The sequence below is a fragment of the Symphalangus syndactylus genome, chromosome 3 (genome assembly GCF_028878055.3).
Source record: "Symphalangus syndactylus isolate Jambi chromosome 3, NHGRI_mSymSyn1-v2.1_pri, whole genome shotgun sequence".
NCBI lineage: Eukaryota > Metazoa > Chordata > Mammalia > Primates > Hylobatidae > Symphalangus > Symphalangus syndactylus.
Window position 1 is genome coordinate 2,984,148 of NC_072425.2, and position 22,562 is coordinate 3,006,709.

A 22,562-nucleotide genomic window follows, 5' to 3' on the forward strand; every position below is an offset into this window, starting at 1 on the left:
CAGATCAGAAATAAGTTTCACAGAATGCATCTGTGTAGTTTTTATTTGAAGATATTCTTTTTCCCAATGTAGGCCTCTTAGCGGTTAGCATGTCCAATTGCAGTTTCTACAGAAAGAGTGTTTCAGAACGGCTCAATCAAAAGTAAGGTTCAACTCTGTTAGTTGAATGCACAGAACAGAAAGAAGTTTCATACAATGCTTCTGTGTAGTTTATATTTGAACATATTCTATTTTCCACTATTACCCACTTAGCGCTACGAATGTCCAGTTGCATTTTCTACAGACAGAGTGTTTCAAAACTGCTCAATCAAAAGTATGGTTTAACTCTGTTAGCTGAATGCTCAGATCAGAAAGAAGTTTCACAGAATGCTTCTGTGTAGTTTATATTTGAATATATTCCTTTTTCCACTACTACGCTCTTAGCGCTCCAAATTTCCAGTTGCATTTTCTACAGAAAGAGTGTTCAGATCTGCTCAATCAAAAGTATGGTTTAACTCTCTTTGCTGAATGCACAGATCAGAAAGAAGTTTCACCGAATGATTCTGTGTAGTTTATATTTGAAGACATTCGTTTTTCCACTATTACCCTCTTAGCGCTCTGAATCTCCACTTGCATTTTCTTCAAAAAGAGTGTTTCATAACTGCTCAATCAAAAATATGTTTTATCTCTGTTAACTGAATTTACAGATCAGAAATAAGTTTCACAGAATGCATCTGTGTAGTTTTTATTTGAAGATATTCTTTTTCCCAATGTAGGCCTCTTAGCGCTTAGCATGTCCAATTGCAGTTTCTACAGAAAGAGTGTTTCAGAACGGCTCAATCAAAAGTAAGGTTCAACTCTGTTAGTTGAATGCACAGAACAGAAAGAATTTTCACAGAATGCTACTGTGTAGTTTATATTTGAATATATTCCTTTTTCCACTATTACCCTCTTAGCGCTCCGAATGTCCACTTGCATTTTCTACAGAAAGAGTGTTCAGAACTGCGCAATCAAAAGTATGGTTTAACTCTGTTAGCTTAATGAACATATCAGAAATAAGTTTCACACAATGCTTCTGTGTAGTTTTTATTTGAAGATATTATTTTTCCCAATATAGGCCTCTTAGCGCTCAGAATGTCCAATTGCAGTTTCTACAGAAAGAGTGTTTCAGAAAGGCTCAATCAAAATTAAGGTTCAACTCTGTTAATTGAATGCACAGAACAGAAAGAAGTTTCATACAATGCTTCTCTGTAGTTTATATTTGAACATATTCTTTTTTCCACTATTACCCACTTAGCGCTACGAATGTCCAGTTGCATTTTCTACAGACAGAGTGTTTCAAAACTGCTCAATCAAAAGTATGGTTTAACTCTGTTAGCTGAATGCTCAGATCAGAAAGAAGTTTCACAGAATGCTTCTGTGTAGTTTATATTTGAATATATTCCTTTTTCCACTACTACTCTCTTAGCGCTCCAAATGTCCAGTTGCATTTTCTACAGAAAGAGTGTTCAGATCTGCTCAATCAAAAGTATGGTTTAACTCTGTTAGCTGAATGCACAGATCAGAAAGAAGTTTCACCGAATGATTCTGTGTAGTTTATATTTGAAGACATTCCTTTTTCCACTATTACCCTCTTAGCGCTCCGAATCTCCACTTGTATTTTCTACAAAAAGATTGTTTCATAACTGCTCAATCAAAAATATGTTTTATCTCTGTTAACTGAATTTACAGATCAGAAATAAGTTTCACAGAATGCATCTGTGTAGTTTTTATTTGAAGATATTCTTTTTCCCAAAGTAGGCCTCTTAGCGCTTAGCATGTCCAATTGCAGTTTCTACAGAAAGAGTGTTTCAGAACGGCTCAATCAAAAGTAAGGTTCAACTCTGTTAGTTGAATGCACAGAACAGAAAGAATTTTCACAGAATGCTACTGTGTAGTTTATATTTGAATATAGTCCTTTTTCCACTATTACCCTCTTAGCGCTCCGAATGTCCACTTGCATTTTCTACAGAAAGAGGGTTCAGAACTGCGCGATCAAAAGTATGGTTTAACACTGTTAGCTTAATGAACATATCAGAAATAAGATTCACACAATGCTTCTGTGTAGTTTTTATTTGAAGATATTATTTTTCCCAATAGAGACCTCTTAGCGCTCAGAATTTCCAATTGCAGTTTATACAGAAAGAGTGTTTCAGAAAGGCTCAATCAAAAGTAAGGTTCAACTCTGTTAGTTGAATGCACAGAACAGAAAGAAGTTTCATACAATGCTTCTGTGTAGTTTATATTTGAACATATTCTTTTTTCCACTATTACCCACTTAGCGCTACGAATGTCCAGTTGCATTTTCTACAGACAGAGTGTTTCAAAACTGCTCAATCAAAAGTATGGTTTAACTCTGTTAGCTGAATGCTCAAATCAGAAAGAAGTTTCACAGAATGCTTCTGTGTAGTTTATATTTCAATATATTCCTTTTTCCACTACTACTCTCTTAGCGCTCCAAATGTCCAGTTGCATTTTCTACAGAAAGAGTGTTCAGATCTGCTCAATCAAAATTATGGTTTAACTCTGTTAGCTGAATGCACAGATCGGAAAGAAGTTTCACCGAATGATTCTGTGTAGTTTATATTTGGAGACATTCCTTTTTCCACTATTACCCTTTTAGCGCTCCGAATCTTCACTTGCATTTTCTACAGAAAGAGTGTTTCAGAACGGCTCAATCAAAACTAAGGTTCAACTCTTTTAGTTGAACAAACAGAACAGAAAGAAGTTTCACACAATTCTTCTGTGTAGTTTTTATTTGTAGACATTCTTTTTCCCAATATAGGCCTCTTAGCGCTCAAAATGTCCAATTGCAGTTTCTACAGAAAGAGTGTTTCAGAACGGCTCAATCAAAAGTAAGGTTCAACTCTGTTAGTTGAATGCACAGAACAGAAAGAAGTTTCATACAATGCTTCTGTGTAGTTTATATTTGAACATATTCTTTTTTCCACTATTACCCACTTAGCGCTACGAATGTCCAGTTGCATTTTCTACAGACAGAGTGTTTCAAAACTGCTCAATCAAAAGTATGGTTTAACTCTGTTAGCTGAATGCTCAGATCAGAAAGAAGTTTCACAGAATGCTTCTGTGTAGTTTATATTTGAATATATTCCTTTTTCCACTACTACGCTCTTAGCGCTCCAAATTTCCAGTTGCATTTTCTACAGAAAGAGTGTTCAGATCTGCTCAATCAAAAGTATGGTTTAACTCTGTTAGCTGAATGCACAGATCAGAAAGAAGTTTCACCGAATGATTCTGTGTAGTTTATATTTAAAGACATTACTTTTTCCACTATTACCCTCTTAGCGCTCCGAATCTCCACTTGCATTTTCTTCAAAAAGAGTGTTTCATAACTGCTCAATCAAAAATATGTTTTATCTCTGTTAACTGAATTTACAGATCAGAAATAAGTTTCACAGAATGCATCTGTGTAGTTTTTATTTGAAGATATTCTTTTTCCCAATGTAGGCCTCTTAGCGCTTAGCATGTCCAATTGCAGTTTCTACAGAAAGAGTGTTTCAGAACGGCTCAATCAAAAGTAAGGTTCAACTCTGTTAGTTGAATGCACAGAACAGAAAGAATTTTCACAGAATGCTACTGTGTAGTTTTTATTTGAATATATTCCTTTTTCCACTATTACACTCATAGCGCTCCGAATGTCCACTTGCATTTTCTACAGAAAGAGTGTTCAGAACTGCGCAATCAAAAGTATGGTTTAACTCTGTTAGCTTAATGAACATATCAGAAATAAGTTTCACACAATGCTTCTGTGTAGTTTTTATTTGAAGATATTATTTTTCCCAATATAGGCCTCTTAGCGCTCAGAATGTCCAATTGCAGTTTCTACAGAAAGAGTGTTTCAGAAAGGCTCAATCAAAATTAAGGTTCAACTCTGTTAATTGAATGCACAGAACAGAAAGAAGTTTCATACAATGCTTCTGTGTAGTTTATATTTGAACATATTCTTTTTTCCACTATTACCCACTTAGCGCTACGAATGTCCAGTTGCATTTTCTACAGACAGAGTGTTTCAAAACTGCTCAATCAAAAGTATGGTTTAACTCTGTTAGCTGAATGCTCAGATCAGAAAGAAGATTCACAGAATGCTTCTGTGTAGTTTATATTTGAATATATTCCTTTTTCCACTACTACTCTCTTAGCGCTCCAAATGTCCAGTTGCATTTTCTACAGAAAGAGTGTTCAGATCTGCTCAATCAAAAGTATGGTTTAACTCTGTTAGCTGAATGCACAGATCAGAAAGAAATTTCACAGAATGATTCTGTGTAGTTTATATTTGGAGATATTCCTTTCTCCACTATTACCCTCTTAGCGCTCCGAATCTCCACTTGCATTTTCTACAGAAAGAGTGTTTCAGAACGGCTCAATCAAAACGAAGGTTCAACTCTTTTAGTTGAACAAACAGAACAGAAAGAAGTTTCACACAATTCTTCTGTGTAGTTTTTATTTGTAGACATTCTTTTTCCCAATATAGGCCTCTTAGCACTCAGATTGTCCAATTGCAGTTTCTACAGAAACAGTGTTTCAGAAGGGTTCTATCAAAAGTAAGGTTCAACTCTGTTAGTTGAATGCACAGAACAGAAAGAAGTTTCATACAATGCTTCTGTGTAGTTTATATTTGAACATATTCTTTTTTCCACTATTACCCACTTAGCGCTACGAATGTCCAGTTGCATTTTCTACAGACAGAGTGTTTCAAAACTGCTCAATCAAAAGTATGGTTTAATTCTGTTAGCTGAATGCTCAGATCAGAAAGAAGTTTCACAGAATGCTTCTGTGTAGTTTATATTTGAATATATTCCTTTTTCCACTACTACGCTCTTAGCGCTCCAAATGTCCAGTTGCATTTTCTACAGAAAGAGTGTTCAGATCTGCTCAATCAAAAGTATGGTTTAACTCTGTTAGCTGAATGCACAGATCAGAAAGAAGTTTCACCGAATGATTCTGTGTAGTTTATATTTGAAGACATTCCTTTTTCCACTATTACCCTCTTAGCGCTCCGAATCTCCACTTGCAATTTCTACAAAAAGAGTGTTTCATAACTGCTCAATCAGAAATAGGTTTTATCTCTGTTAACTGAATTTACAGATCAGAAATAAGTTTCACAGAATGCATCTGTGTAGTTTTTATTTGAAGATATTCTTTTTCCCAATGTAGGCCTCTTAGCGCTTAGCATGTCCAATTGCAGTTTCTACAGAAAGAGTGTTTCAGAACGGCTCAATCAAAAGTAAGGTTCAAATCTGTTAGTTGAATGCACAGAACAGAAAGAATTTTCACAGAATGCTACTGTGTAGTTTATATTTGAATATATTCCTTTTTCCACTATTACCCTCTTAGCGCTCCGAATGTCCACTTGCATTTTCTACAGAAAGAGTGTTCAGAACTGCGCAATCAAAAGTATGGTTTAACTCTGTTAGCTTAATGAACATATCAGAAATAAGTTTCACACAATGCTTCTGTGTAGTTTTTATTTGAAGATATTATTTTTCCCAATGTAGGCCTCTTAGTGCTCAGAATGTCCAATTGCAGTTTCTACAGAAAGAGTGTTTCAGAACGGCTCAATCAAAAGTAAGGTTCAACTCTGTTAGTTGAATGCACAGAACAGAAAGAAGTTTCATACAATGCTTCTGTGTAGTTTATATTTGAACATATTCTTTTTTCCACTATTACCCACTTAGCGCTACGAATGTCCAGTTGCATTTTCTACAGACAGAGTGTTTCAAAACTGCTAAATCAAAAGTATGGTTTAACGCTGTTAGCTGAATGCTCAGATCAGAAAGAAGTTTCACAGAATGCTTCTGTGTAGTTTATATTTGAATATATTCCTTTTTCCACTACTACTCTCTTAGCGCTCCAAAAGTCCACTTGCATTTTCTACAGAAAGAGTGTTCAGATCTGCTCAATCAAAAGTATGTTTTAACTCTGTTAGCTGAATGCACAGATCAGAAAGAAGTTTCACAAAATGATTCTGTGTAGTTTATATTTGGAGACATTCCTTTTTCCACTATTACCCTCTTAGCGCTCCGAATCTCCACTTGCATTTTCTACAGAAAGAGTGTTTCAGAACGGCTCAATCAAAACTAAGGTTCAACTCTTTTAGTTGAACAAACAGAACAGAAAGAAGTTTCACACAATTCTTCTGTGTAGTTTTTATTTGTAGACATTCTTTTTCCCAATATAGGCCTCTTAGCGCTCAGAATGTCCAATTGCAGTTTCTACAGAAAGAGTGTTTCAGAACGGCTCAATCAAAAGTAAGGTTCAACTCTGTTAGTTGAATGCACAGAACAGAAAGAAGTTTCATACAATGCTTCTGTGTAGTTTATATTTGAACATATTCTTTTTTCCACTATTACCCACTTAGCGCTACGAATGTCCAGTTGCATTTTCTACAGACAGAGTGTTTGAAAACTGCTCAATCAAAAGTATGGTTTAACTCCGTTAGCTGAATGCTCAGATCAGAAAGAAGTTTCACAGAATGCTTCTGTGTAGTTTATATTTGAATATATTACTTTTTCCACTACTACGCTCTTAGCGCTCCAAATGTCCAGTTGCATTTTCTACAGAAAGAGTGTTCAGATCTGCTCAATCAAAAGTATGGTTTAACTCTGTTAGCTGAATGCACAGATCAGAAAGAAGTTTCACCGAATGATTCTGTGTAGTTTATATTTGAAGACATTCCTTTTTCCACTATTACCCTCTTAGCGCTCCGAATCTCCACTTGCATTTTCTACAAAAAGAGTGTTTTATAACTGCTCAATCGAAAATATGTTTTATCTCTGTTAACTGAATATACAGATCAGAAATAAGTTTCACAGAATGCATCTGTGTAGTTTTTATTTGAAGAGATTCTTTTTCCCAATGTAGGCCTCTTAGCGCTTAGCATGTCCAATTGCAGTTTCTACAGAAAGAGTGTTTCAGAACGGCTCAATCAAAAGTAAGGTTCAACTCTGTTAGTTGAATGCACAGAACAGAAAGAAGTTTCACAGAATGCTACTGTGTAGTTTATATTTGAATATATTCCTTTTTCCAATATTACCCTCTTAGCGCTCCGAATGTCCACTTGCATTTTCTGCAGAAAGAGTGTTCAGAACTGCGCATTCAAAAGTATGGTTTAACTCTGTTAGCTTAATGAACATATCAGAAATAAGTTTCACACAATGCTTCTGTGTAGTTTTTATTTGAAGATATTATTTTTCCCAATATAGGCCTCTTAGCGCTCAGAATGTCCAATTGCAGTTACTACAGAAAGAGTGTTTCAGAAAGGCTCAATCAAATGTAAGGTTCAACTCTGTTAGTTGAATGCACAGAACAGAAAGAAGTTTCATACAATGCTTCTGTGTAGTTTATATTTGAACATATTCTTTTTTCCACTATTACCCACTTAGCGCTACGAATGTCCATTTGCATTTCCTACAGACAGAGTGTTTCAAAACTGCTCAATCAAAAGTATGGTTTAACTCTGTTAGCTGAATGCTCAGATCAGAAAGAAGTTTCACAGAATGCTTCTGTGTAGTTTATATTTGAATATATTCCTTTTTCCACTACTACTCTCTTTGCGCTCCAAAAGCCCAGTTGCATTCTCTACAGAAAGAGTGTTCAGATCTGCTCAATCAAAAGTATGGTTTACCTCTTTTAGCTGAATGCACAGATCAGAAAGAAGTTTCACCGAATGATTCTGTGTAGTTTATATTTGGAGATATTCCTTTCTCCACTATTACCCTCTTAGCGCTCCGAATCTCCACTTGCATTTTCTACAGAAAGAGTGTTTCAGAACGGCTCAATCAAAACTAAGGTTCAACTCTTTTAGTTGAACAAACAGAACAGAAAGAAGTTTCACACAATTCTTCTGTGTAGTTTTTATTTGTAGACATTCTTTTTCCCAATATAGGCCTCTTAGCGCTCAGAATGTCCAATTGCAGTTTCTACAGAAATAGTGTTTCAGAACGGTTCAATCAAAAGTAAGGTTCAACTCTGTTAGTTGAATGCACAGAACAGAAAGAAATTTCATACAATGCTTCTGTGTAGTTTATATTTGAACATATTCTTTTTTCCACTATTACCCACTTAGCGCTACGAATGTCCAGTTGCATTTTCTACAGACAGAGTGTTTCAAAACTGCTCAATCAAAAGTATGGTTTAACTCTGTTAGCTGAATGCTCAGATCAGAAAGAAGTTTCACAGAATGCTTCTGTGTAGTTTATATTTGAATATATTCCTTTTTCCACTACTACGCTCTTAGCGCTCCAAATGTCCAGTTGCATTTTCTACAGAAAGAGTGTTCAGATCTGCTCAATCAAAAGTATGGTTTAACTCTGTTAGCTGAATGCACAGATCAGAAAGAAGTTTCATCGAATGATTCTGTGTAGTTTATATTTGAAGACATTCCTTTTTCCACTATTACCCTCTTAGCGCTCCGAATCTCCACTTGCATTTTCTACAAAAAGAGTGTTTCATAACTGCTCAATCAAAAATAGGTTTTATCTCTGTTAACTGAATTTACAGATCAGAAATAAGTTTCACAGAATGCATCTGTGTAGTTTTTATTTGAAGAGATTCTTTTTCCCAATGTAGGCCTCTTAGCGCTTAGCATGTCCAATTGCAGTTTCTACAGAAAGAGTGTTTCAGAACGGCTCAATCAAAAGTAAGGTTCAACTCTGTTAGTTGAATGCACAGAACAGAAAGAATTTTCACAGAATGCTACTGTGTAGTTTATATTTGAATATATTCCTTTTTCCACTATTACCCTCTTAGCGCTCCGAATGTCCACTTGCATTTTCTACAGAAAGAGTGTTCAGAACTGCGCAATCAGAAGTATGGTTTAACTCTGTTAGCTTAATGAACATATCAGAAATAAGTTTCACACAATGCTTCTGTGTAGTTTTTATTTGAAGATATTATTTTTCCCAATATAGGCCTCTTAGTGCTCAGAATGTCCAATTGCAGTTTCTACAGAAAGAGTGTTTCAGAACGGCTCAATCAAAAGTAAGGTTCAACTCTGTTAGTTGAATGCACAGAACAGAAAGAAGTTTCATACAATGCTTCTGTGTAGTTTATATTTGAACATAAACTTTTTTCCAATATTACCCACTTAGCGCTACGAATGTCCAGTTGCATTTTCTACAGACAGAGTGTTTCAAAACTGCTCAATCAAAAGTATGGTTTAACTCTGTTAGCTGAATTCTCAGATCAGAAAGAAGTTTCACAGAATGCTTCTGTGTAGTTTATATTTGAATATATTCCTTTTTCCACTACTACTCTCTTAGCGCTCCAAATGTCCAGTTGCATTTTCTACCGAAAGAGTGTTCAGATCTGCTCAATCAGAAGTATGGTTTAACTCTGTTGGCTGAATGCACAGATCAGAAAGAAGTTTCACCGAATGATTCTGTGTAGTTTATATTTGAAGACATTCCTTTTTCCACTATTACCCACTTAGCGCTCCGAATCTCCACTTGCATTTCCTACAAAAAGAGTGTTTCATAACTGCTCAATCAAAAATATGTTTTATCTCTGTTAACTGAATTTACAGATCAGAAATAAGTTTCAGAGAATGCATCTGTGTAGTTTTTATTTGAAGATATTTTTTTCCAATGTAGGCCTCTTAGCGCTTAGCATGTCCAATTGCAGTTTCTACAGAAAGAGTGTTTCAGAACGGCTCAATCAAAAGTAAGGTTCAACTCTGTTAGTTGAATGCACAGAACAGAAAGAATTTTCACAGAATGCTACTGTGTAGTTTATATTTGAATATATTCCTTTTTCCACTATTACCCTCTTAGCGCTCCGAATGTCCACTTGCATTTTCTACAGAAAGAGTGTTCAGAACTGCGCAATCAAAAGTATGGTTTAACTCTGTTAGCTTAATGAACATATCAGAAATTAGTTTCACACAATGCTTCTGTGTAGTTTTTATTTGTAGACATTCTTTTTCCCAATATAGGCCTCTTTGCGCTCAAAATGTCCAATTGCAGTTTCTACAGAAAGAGTGTTTCAGAACGGCTCAATCAAAAGTAAGGTTCAACTCTGTTAGTTGAATGCACAGAACAGAAAGAAGTTTCATACAATGCTTCTGTGTAGTTTATATTTGAACATATTCTTTTTTCCACTATTACCCACTTAGCGCTACGAATGTCCAGTTGCATTTTCTACAGACAGAGTGTTTCAAAACTGCTCAATCAAAAGTATGGTTTAACTCTGTTAGCTGAATGCTCAGATCAGAAAGAAGTTTCACAGAATGCTTCTGTGTAGTTTATATTTGAATATATTCCTTTTTCCACTACTAACCTCTTAGCGCTCCAAATGTCCAGTTGCATTTTCTACAGAAAGAGTGTTCAGATCTGCTCAATCAAAAGTATGGTTTAACTCTGTTAGCTGAATGCACAGATCAGAAAGAAGTTTCATCGAATGATTCTGTGTAGTTTATATTTGAAGACATTCCTTTTTCCACTATTACCCTCTTAGCGCTCCGAATCTCCACTTGCATTTTCTACAAAAAGAGTGTTTCATAACTGCTCAATCAAAAATAGGTTTTATCTCTGTTAACTGAATTTACAGATCAGAAATAAGTTTCACAGAATGCATCTGTGTAGTTTTTATTTGAAGATATTCTTTTTCCCAATGTAGGCCTCTTAGCGCTTAGCATGTCCAATTGCAGTTTCTACAGAAAGAGTGTTTCAGAACGGCTCAATCAAAAGTAAGGTTCAACTCTGTTAGTTGAATGCACAGAACAGAAAGAATTTTCACAGAATGCTACTGTGTAGTTTATATTTGAATATATTCCTTTTTCCACTATTACCCTCTTAGCGCTCCGAATGTCCACTTGCATTTTCTGCAGAAAGAGTGTTCAGAACTGCGCATTCAAAAGTATGGTTTAACTCTGTTAGCTTAATGAACATATCAGAAATAAGTTTCACACAATGCTTCTGTGTAGTTTTTATTTGAAGATATTATTTTTCCCAATATAGGCCTCTTAGCGCTCAGAATGTCCAATTGCAGTTACTACAGAAAGAGTGTTTCAGAAAGGCTCAATCAAATGTAAGGTTCAACTCTGTTAGTTGAATGCACAGAACAGAAAGAAGTTTCATACAATGCTTCTGTGTAGTTTATATTTGAACATATTCTTTTTTCCACTATTACCCACTTAGCGCTACGAATGTCCATTTGCATTTCCTACAGACAGAGTGTTTCAAAACTGCTCAATCAAAAGTATGGTTTAACTCTGTTAGCTGAATGCTCAGATCAGAAAGAAGTTTCACAGAATGCTTCTGTGTAGTTTATATTTGAATATATTCCTTTTTCCACTACTACTCTCTTTGCGCTCCAAAAGCCCAGTTGCATTCTCTACAGAAAGAGTGTTCAGATCTGCTCAATCAAAAGTATGGTTTACCTCTGTTAGCTGAATGCACAGATCAGAAAGAAGTTTCACCGAATGATTCTGTGTAGTTTATATTTGGAGATATTCCTTTCTCCACTATTACCCTCTTAGCGCTCCGAATCTCCACTTGCATTTTCTACAGAAAGAGTGTTTCAGAACGGCTCAATCAAAACTAAGGTTCAACTCTTTTAGTTGAACAAACAGAACAGAAAGAAGTTTCACACAATTCTTCTGTGTAGTTTTTATTTGTAGACATTCTTTTTCCCAATATAGGCCTCTTAGCGCTCAGAATGTCCAATTGCAGTTTCTACAGAAATAGTGTTTCAGAACGGTTCAATCAAAAGTAAGGTTCAACTCTGTTAGTTGAATGCACAGAACAGAAAGAAGTTTCATACAATGCTTCTGTGTAGTTTATATTTGAACATATTCTTTTTTCCACTATTACCCACTTAGCGCTACGAATGTCCAGTTGCATTTTCTACAGACAGAGTGTTTCAAAACTGCTCAATCAAAAGTATGGTTTAACTCTGTTAGCTGAATGCTCAGATCAGAAAGAAGTTTCACAGAATGCTTCTGTGTAGTTTATATTTGAATATATTCCTTTTTCCACTACTACGCTCTTAGCGCTCCAAATGTCCAGTTGCATTTTCTACAGAAAGAGTGTTCAGATCTGCTCAATCAAAAGTATGGTTTAACTCTGTTAGCTGAATGCACAGATCAGAAAGAAGTTTCATCGAATGATTCTGTGTAGTTTATATTTGAAGACATTCCTTTTTCCACTATTACCCTCTTAGCGCTCCGAATCTCCACTTGCATTTTCTACAAAAAGAGTGTTTCATAACTGCTCAATCAAAAATAGGTTTTATCTCTGTTAACTGAATTTACAGATCAGAAATAAGTTTCACAGAATGCATCTGTGTAGTTTTTATTTGAAGAGATTCTTTTTCCCAATGTAGGCCTCTTAGCGCTTAGCATGTCCAATTGCAGTTTCTACAGAAAGAGTGTTTCAGAACGGCTCAATCAAAAGTAAGGTTCAACTCTGTTAGTTGAATGCACAGAACAGAAAGAATTTTCACAGAATGCTACTGTGTAGTTTATATTTGAATATATTCCTTTTTCCACTATTACCCTCTTAGCGCTCCGAATGTCCACTTGCATTTTCTACAGAAAGAGTGTTCAGAACTGCGCAATCAGAAGTATGGTTTAACTCTGTTAGCTTAATGAACATATCAGAAATAAGTTTCACACAATGCTTCTGTGTAGTTTTTATTTGAAGATATTATTTTTCCCAATATAGGCCTCTTAGTGCTCAGAATGTCCAATTGCAGTTTCTACAGAAAGAGTGTTTCAGAACGGCTCAATCAAAAGTAAGGTTCAACTCTGTTAGTTGAATGCACAGAACAGAAAGAAGTTTCATACAATGCTTCTGTGTAGTTTATATTTGAACATATACTTTTTTCCAATATTACCCACTTAGCGCTACGAATGTCCAGTTGCATTTTCTACAGACAGAGTGTTTCAAAACTGCTCAATCAAAAGTATGGTTTAACTCTGTTAGCTGAATTCTCAGATCAGAAAGAAGTTTCACAGAATGCTTCTGTGTAGTTTATATTTGAATATATTCCTTTTTCCACTACTACTCTCTTAGCGCTCCAAATGTCCAGTTGCATTTTCTACAGAAAGAGTGTTCAGATCTGCTCAATCAGAAGTATGGTTTAACTCTGTTGGCTGAATGCACAGATCAGAAAGAAGTTTCACCGAATGATTCTGTGTAGTTTATATTTGAAGACATTCCTTTTTCCACTATTACCCACTTAGCGCTCCGAATCTCCACTTGCATTTTCTACAAAAAGAGTGTTTCATAACTGCTCAATCAAAAATATGTTTTATCTCTGTTAACTGAATTTACAGATCAGAAATAAGTTTCACAGAATGCATCTGTGTAGTTTTTATTTGAAGATATTTTTTTCCAATGTAGGCCTCTTAGCGCTTAGCATGTCCAATTGCAGTTTATACAGAAAGAGTGTTTCAGAACGGCTCAATCAAAAGTAAGGTTCAACTCTGTTAGTTGAATGCACAGAACAGAAAGAATTTTCACAGAATGCTACTGTGTAGTTTATATTTGAATATATTCCTTTTTCCACTATTACCCTCTTAGCGCTCCGAATGTCCACTTGCATTTTCTACAGAAAGAGTGTTCAGAACTGCGCAATCAAAAGTATGGTTTAACTCTGTTAGCTTAATGAACATATCAGAAATTAGTTTCACACAATGCTTCTGTGTAGTTTTTATTTGTAGACATTCTTTTTCCCAATATAGGCCTCTTTGCGCTCAAAATGTCCAATTGCAGTTTCTACAGAAAGAGTGTTTCAGAACGGCTCAATGAAAAGTAAGGTTCAACTCTGTTAGTTGAATGCACAGAACAGAAAGAAGTTTCATACAATGCTTCTGTGTAGTTTATATTTGAACATATTCTTTTTTCCACTATTACCCACTTAGCGCTACGAATGTCCAGTTGCATTTTCTACAGACAGAGTGTTTCAAAACTGCTAAATCAAAAGTATGGTTTAACGCTGTTAGCTGAATGCTCAGATCAGAAAGAAGTTTCACAGAATGCTTCTGTGTAGTTTATATTTGAATATATTCCTTTTTCCACTACTACTCTCTTAGCGCTCCAAAAGTCCACTTGCATTTTCTACAGAAAGAGTGTTCAGATCTGCTCAATCAAAAGTATGTTTTAACTCTGTTAGCTGAATGCACAGATCAGAAAGAAGTTTCACAAAATGATTCTGTGTAGTTTATATTTGGAGACATTCCTTTTTCCACTATTACCCTCTTAGCGCTCCGAATCTCCACTTGCATTTTCTACAGAAAGAGTGTTTCAGAACGGCTCAATCAAAACTAAGGTTCAACTCTTTTAGTTGAACAAACAGAACAGAAAGAAGTTTCACACAATTCTTCTGTGTAGTTTTTATTTGTAGACATTCTTTTTCCCAATATAGGCCTCTTAGCGCTCAGAATGTCCAATTGCAGTTTCTACAGAAAGAGTGTTTCAGAACGGCTCAATCAAAAGTAAGGTTCAACTCTGTTAGTTGAATGCACAGAACAGAAAGAAGTTTCATACAATGCTTCTGTGTAGTTTATATTTGAACATATTCTTTTTTCCACTATTACCCACTTAGCGCTACGAATGTCCAGTTGCATTTTCTACAGACAGAGTGTTTGAAAACTGCTCAATCAAAAGTATGGTTTAACTCCGTTAGCTGAATGCTCAGATCAGAAAGAAGTTTCACAGAATGCTTCTGTGTAGTTTATATTTGAATATATTACTTTTTCCACTACTACGCTCTTAGCGCTCCAAATGTCCAGTTGCATTTTCTACAGAAAGAGTGTTCAGATCTGCTCAATCAAAAGTATGGTTTAACTCTGTTAGCTGAATGCACAGATCAGAAAGAAGTTTCACCGAATGATTCTGTGTAGTTTATATTTGAAGACATTCCTTTTTCCACTATTACCCTCTTAGCGCTCCGAATCTCCACTTGCATTTTCTACAAAAAGAGTGTTTTATAACTGCTCAATCGAAAATATGTTTTATCTCTGTTAACTGAATATACAGATCAGAAATAAGTTTCACAGAATGCATCTGTGTAGTTTTTATTTGAAGAGATTCTTTTTCCCAATGTAGGCCTCTTAGCGCTTAGCATGTCCAATTGCAGTTTCTACAGAAAGAGTGTTTCAGAACGGCTCAATCAAAAGTAAGGTTCAACTCTGTTAGTTGAATGCACAGAACAGAAAGAAGTTTCACAGAATGCTACTGTGTAGTTTATATTTGAATATATTCCTTTTTCCAATATTACCCTCTTAGCGCTCCGAATGTCCACTTGCATTTTCTGCAGAAAGAGTGTTCAGAACTGCGCATTCAAAAGTATGGTTTAACTCTGTTAGCTTAATGAACATATCAGAAATAAGTTTCACAAAATGCTTCTGTGTAGTTTTTATTTGAAGATATTATTTTTCCCAATATAGGCCTCTTAGCGCTCAGAATGTCCAATTGCAGTTACTACAGAAAGAGTGTTTCAGAAAGGCTCAATCAAATGTAAGGTTCAACTCTGTTAGTTGAATGCACAGAACAGAAAGAAGTTTCATACAATGCTTCTGTGTAGTTTATATTTGAACATATTCTTTTTTCCACTATTACCCACTTAGCGCTACGAATGTCCATTTGCATTTCCTACAGACAGAGTGTTTCAAAACTGCTCAATCAAAAGTATGGTTTAACTCTGTTAGCTGAATGCTCAGATCAGAAAGAAGTTTCACAGAATGCTTCTGTGTAGTTTATATTTGAATATATTCCTTTTTCCACTACTACTCTCTTTGCGCTCCAAAAGCCCAGTTGCATTCTCTACAGAAAGAGTGTTCAGATCTGCTCAATCAAAAGTATGGTTTACCTCTGTTAGCTGAATGCACAGATCAGAAAGAAGTTTCACCGAATGATTCTGTGTAGTTTATATTTGGAGATATTCCTTTCTCCACTATTACCCTCTTAGCGCTCCGAATCTCCACTTGCATTTTCTACAGAAAGAGTGTTTCAGAACGGCTCAATCAAAACTAAGGTTCAACTCTTTTAGTTGAACAAACAGAACAGAAAGAAGTTTCACACAATTCTTCTGTGTAGTTTTTATTTGTAGACATTCTTTTTCCCAATATAGGCCTCTTAGCGCTCAGAATGTCCAATTGCAGTTTCTACAGAAATAGTGTTTCAGAACGGTTCAATCAAAAGTAAGGTTCAACTCTGTTAGTTGAATGCACAGAACAGAAAGAAATTTCATACAATGCTTCTGTGTAGTTTATATTTGAACATATTCTTTTTTCCACTATTACCCACTTAGCGCTACGAATGTCCAGTTGCATTTTCTACAGACAGAGTGTTTCAAAACTGCTCAATCAAAAGTATGGTTTAACTCTGTTAGCTGAATGCTCAGATCAGAAAGAAGTTTCACAGAATGCTTCTGTGTAGTTTATATTTGAATATATTCCTTTTTCCACTACTACGCTCTTAGCGCTCCAAATGTCCAGTTGCATTTTCTACAGAAAGAGTGTTCAGATCTGCTCAATCAAAAGTATGGTTTAACTCTGTTAGCTGAATGCACAGATCAGAAAGAAGTTTCATCGAATGATTCTGTGTAGTTTATATTTGAAGACATTCCTTTTTCCACTATTACCCTCTTAGCGCTCCGAATCTCCACTTGCATTTTCTACAAAAAGAGTGTTTCATAACTGCTCAATCAAAAATAGGTTTTATCTCTGTTAACTGAATTTACAGATCAGAATTAAGTTTCACAGAATGCATCTGTGTAGTTTTTATTTGAAGAGATTCTTTTTCCCAATGTAGGCCTCTTAGCGCTTAGCATGTCCAATTGCAGTTTCTACAGAAAGAGTGTTTCAGAACGGCTCAATCAAAAGTAAGGTTCAACTCTGTTAGTTGAATGCACAGAACAGAAAGAATTTTCACAGAATGCTACTGTGTAGTTTATATTTGAATATATTCCTTTTTCCAGTATTACCCTCTTAGCGCTCCGAATGTCCACTTGCATTTTCTACAGAAAGAGTGTTCAGAACTGCGCAATCAGAAGTATGGTTTAACTCTGTTAGCTTAATGAACATATCAGAAATAAGTTTCACACAATGCTTCTGTGTAGTTTTTATTTGAAGATATTATTTTTCCCAATATAGGCCTCTTAGTGCTCAGAATGTCCAATTGCAGTTTCTACAGAAAGAGTGTTTCAGAACGGCTCAATCAAAAGTAAGGTTCAACTCTGTTAGTTGAATGCACAGAACAGAAAGAAGTTTCATACAATGCTTCTGTGTAGTTTATATTTGAACATATACTTTTTTCCAATATTACCCACTTAGCGCTACGAATGTCCAGTTGCATTTTCTACAGACAGAGTGTTTCAAAACTGCTCAATCAAAAGTATGGTTTAACTCTGTTAGCTGAATTCTCAGATCAGAAAGAAGTTTCACAGAATGCTTCTGTGTAGTTTATATTTGAATATATTCCTTTTTCCACTACTACTCTCTTAGCGCTCCAAATGTCCAGTTACATTTTCTACCGAAAGAGTGTTCAGATCTGCTCAATCAGAAGTATGGTTTAACTCTGTTGGCTGAATGCACAGATCAGAAAGAAGTTTCACCGAATGATTCTGTGTAGTTTATATTTGAAGACATTCCTTTTTCCACTATTACCCACTTAGCGCTCCGAATCTCCACTTGCATTTCCTACAAAAAGAGTGTTTCATAACTGCTCAATCAAAAATATGTTTTATCTCTGTTAACTGAATTTACAGATCAGAAATAAGTTTCACAGAATGCATCTGTGTAGTTTTTATTTGAAGATATTTTTTTCCAATGTAGGCCTCTTAGCGCTTAGCATGTCCAATTGCAGTTTCTACAGAAAGAGTGTTTCAGAACGGCTCAATCAAAAGTAAGGTTCAACTCTGTTAGTTGAATGCACAGAACAGAAAGAATTTTCACAGAATGCTACTGTGTAGTTTATATTTGAATATATTCCTTTTTCCACTATTACCCTCTTAGCGCTCCGAATGTCCACTTGCATTTTCTACAGAAAGAGTGTTCAGAACTGCGCAATCAAAAGTATGGTTTAACTCTGTTAGCTTAATGAACATATCAGAAATTAGTTTCACACAATGCTTCTGTGTAGTTTTTATTTGTAGACATTCTTTTTCCCAATATAGGCCTCTTTGCGCTCAAAATGTCCAATTGCAGTTTCTACAGAAAGAGTGTTTCAGAACGGCTCAATCAAAAGTAAGGTTCAACTCTGTTAGTTGAATGCACAGAACAGAAAGAAGTTTCATACAATGCTTCTGTGTAGTTTATATTTGAACATATTCTTTTTTCCACTATTACCCACTTAGCGCTACGAATGTCCAGTTGCATTTTCTACAGACAGAGTGTTTCAAAACTGCTCAATCAAAAGTATGGTTTAACTCTGTTAGCTGAATGCTCAGATCAGAAAGAAGTTTCACAGAATGCTTCTGTGTAGTTTATATTTGAATATATTCCTTTTTCCACTACTAACCTCTTAGCGCTCCAAATGTCCAGTTGCATTTTCTACAGAAAGAGTGTTCAGATCTGCTCAATCAAAAGTATGGTTTAACTCTGTTAGCTGAATGCACAGATCAGAAAGAAGTTTCATCGAATGATTCTGTGTAGTTTATATTTGAAGACATTCCTTTTTCCACTATTACCCTCTTAGCGCTCCGAATCTCCACTTGCATTTTCTACAAAAAGAGTGTTTCATAACTGCTCAATCAAAAATAGGTTTTATCTCTGTTAACTGAATTTACAGATCAGAAATAAGTTTCACAGAATGCATCTGTGTAGTTTTTATTTGAAGATATTCTTTTTCCCAATGTAGGCCTCTTAGCGCTTAGCATGTCCAATTGCAGTTTCTACAGAAAGAGTGTTTCAGAACGGCTCAATCAAAAGTAAGGTTCAACTCTGTTAGTTGAATGCACAGAACAGAAAGAATTTTCACAGAATGCTACTGTGTAGTTTATATTTGAATATATTCCTTTTTCCACTATTACCCTCTTAGCGCTCCGAATGTCCACTTGCATTTTCTGCAGAAAGAGTGTTCAGAACTGCGCATTCAAAAGTATGGTTTAACTCTGTTAGCTTAATGAACATATCAGAAATAAGTTTCACACAATGCTTCTGTGTAGTTTTTATTTGAAGATATTATTTTTCCCAATATAGGCCTCTTAGCGCTCAGAATGTCCAATTGCAGTTACTACAGAAAGAGTGTTTCAGAAAGGCTCAATCAAATGTAAGGTTCAACTCTGTTAGTTGAATGCACAGAACAGAAAGAAGTTTCATACAATGCTTCTGTGTAGTTTATATTTGAACATATTCTTTTTTCCACTATTACCCACTTAGCGCTACGAATGTCCATTTGCATTTCCTACAGACAGAGTGTTTCAAAACTGCTCAATCAAAAGTATGGTTTAACTCTGTTAGCTGAATGCTCAGATCAGAAAGAAGTTTCACAGAATGCTTCTGTGTAGTTTATATTTGAATATATTCCTTTTTCCACTACTACTCTCTTTGCGCTCCAAAAGCCCAGTTGCATTCTCTACAGAAAGAGTGTTCAGATCTGCTCAATCAAAAGTATGGTTTACCTCTGTTAGCTGAATGCACAGATCAGAAAGAAGTTTCACCGAATGATTCTGTGTAGTTTATATTTGGAGATATTCCTTTCTCCACTATTACCCTCTTAGCGCTCCGAATCTCCACTTGCATTTTCTACAGAAAGAGTGTTTCAGAACGGCTCAATCAAAACTAAGGTTCAACTCTTTTAGTTGAACAAACAGAACAGAAAGAAGTTTCACACAATTCTTCTGTGTAGTTTTTATTTGTAGACATTCTTTTTCCCAATATAGGCCTCTTAGCGCTCAGAATGTCCAATTGCAGTTTCTACAGAAATAGTGTTTCAGAACGGTTCAATCAAAAGTAAGGTTCAACTCTGTTAGTTGAATGCACAGAACAGAAAGAAATTTCATACAATGCTTCTGTGTAGTTTATATTTGAACATATTCTTTTTTCCACTATTACCCACTTAGCGCTACGAATGTCCAGTTGCATTTTCTACAGACAGAGTGTTTCAAAACTGCTCAATCAAAAGTATGGTTTAACTCTGTTAGCTGAATGCTCAGATCAGAAAGAAGTTTCACAGAATGCTTCTGTGTAGTTTATATTTGAATATATTCCTTTTTCCACTACTACGCTCTTAGCGCTCCAAATGTCCAGTTGCATTTTCTACAGAAAGAGTGTTCAGATCTGCTCAATCAAAAGTATGGTTTAACTCTGTTAGCTGAATGCACAGATCAGAAAGAAGTTTCATCGAATGATTCTGTGTAGTTTATATTTGAAGACATTCCTTTTTCCACTATTACCCTCTTAGCGCTCCGAATCTCCACTTGCATTTTCTACAAAAAGAGTGTTTCATAACTGCTCAATCAAAAATAGGTTTTATCTCTGTTAACTGAATTTACAGATCAGAAATAAGTTTCACAGAATGCATCTGTGTAGTTCTTATTTGAAGAGATTCTTTTTCCCAATGTAGGCCTCTTAGCGCTTAGCATGTCCAATTGCAGTTTCTACAGAAAGAGTGTTTCAGAACGGCTCAATCAAAAGTAAGGTTCAACTCTGTTAGTTGAATGCACAGAACAGAAAGAATTTTCACAGAATGCTACTGTGTAGTTTATATTTGAATATATTCCTTTTTCCACTATTACCCTCTTAGCGCTCCGAATGTCCACTTGCATTTTCTACAGAAAGAGTGTTCAGAACTGCGCAATCAGAAGTATGGTTTAACTCTGTTAGCTTAATGAACATATCAGAAATAAGTTTCACACAATGCTTCTGTGTAGTTTTTATTTGAAGATATTATTTTTCCCAATATAGGCCTCTTAGTGCTCAGAATGTCCAATTGCAGTTTCTACAGAAAGAGTGTTTCAGAACGGCTCAATCAAAAGTAAGGTTCAACTCTGTTAGTTGAATGCACAGAACAGAAAGAAGTTTCATACAATGCTTCTGTGTAGTTTATATTTGAACATATACTTTTTTCCAATATTACCCACTTAGCGCTACGAATGTCCAGTTGCATTTTCTACAGACAGAGTGTTTCAAAACTGCTCAATCAAAAGTATGGTTTAACTCTGTTAGCTGAATTCTCAGATCAGAAAGAAGTTTCACAGAATGCTTCTGTGTAGTTTATATTTGAATATATTCCTTTTTCCACTACTACTCTCTTAGCGCTCCAAATGTCCAGTTGCATTTTCTACCGAAAGAGTGTTCAGATCTGCTCAATCAGAAGTATGGTTTAACTCTGTTGGCTGAATGCACAGATCAGAAAGAAGTTTCACCGAATGATTCTGTGTAGTTTATATTTGAAGACATTCCTTTTTCCACTATTACCCACTTAGCGCTCCGAATCTCCACTTGCATTTTCTACAAAAAGAGTGTGTCATAACTGCTCCATCAAAAATATGTTTTATCTCTGTTAACTGAATTTACAGATCAGAAATAAGTTTCACAGAATGCATCTGTGTAGTTTTTATTTGAAGATATTTTTTTCCAATGTAGGCCTCTTAGCGCTTAGCATGTCCAATTGCAGTTTCTACAGAAAGAGTGTTTCAGAACGGCTCAATCAAAAGTAAGGTTCAACTCTGTTAGTTGAATGCACAGAACAGAAAGAATTTTCACAGAATGCTACTGTGTAGTTTATATTTGAATATATTCCTTTTTCCACTATTACCCTCTTAGCGCTCCGAATGTCCACTTGCATTTTCTACAGAAAGAGTGTTCAGAACTGCGCAATCAAAAGTATGGTTTAACTCTGTTAGCTTAATGAACATATCAGAAATTAGTTTCACACAATGCTTCTGTGTAGTTTTTATTTGTAGACATTCTTTTTCCCAATATAGGCCTCTTTGCGCTCAAAATGTCCAATTGCAGTTTCTACAGAAAGAGTGTTTCAGAACGGCTCAATCAAAAGTAAGGTTCAACTCTGTTAGTTGAATGCACAGAACAGAAAGAAGTTTCATACAATGCTTCTGTGTAGTTTATATTTGAACATATTCTTTTTTCCACTATTACCCACTTAGCGCTACGAATGTCCAGTTGCATTTTCTACAGACAGAGTGTTTCAAAACTGCTCAATCAAAAGTATGGTTTAACTCTGTTAGCTGAATGCTCAGATCAGAAAGAAGTTTCACAGAATGCTTCTGTGTAGTTTATATTTGAATATATTCCTTTTTCCACTACTAACCTCTTAGCGCTCCAAATGTCCAGTTGCATTTTCTACAGAAAGAGTGTTCAGATCTGCTCAATCAAAAGTATGGTTTAACTCTGTTAGCTGAATGCACAGATCAGAAAGAAGTTTCACCGAATGATTCTGTGTAGTTTATATTTGAAGACATTCCTTTTTCCACTATTACCCTCTTAGCGCTCCGAATCTCCACTTGCAATTTCTACAAAAAGAGTGTTTCATAACTGCTCAATCAGAAATAGGTTTTATCTCTGTTAACTGAATTTACAGATCAGAAATAAGTTTCACAGAATGCATCTGTGTAGT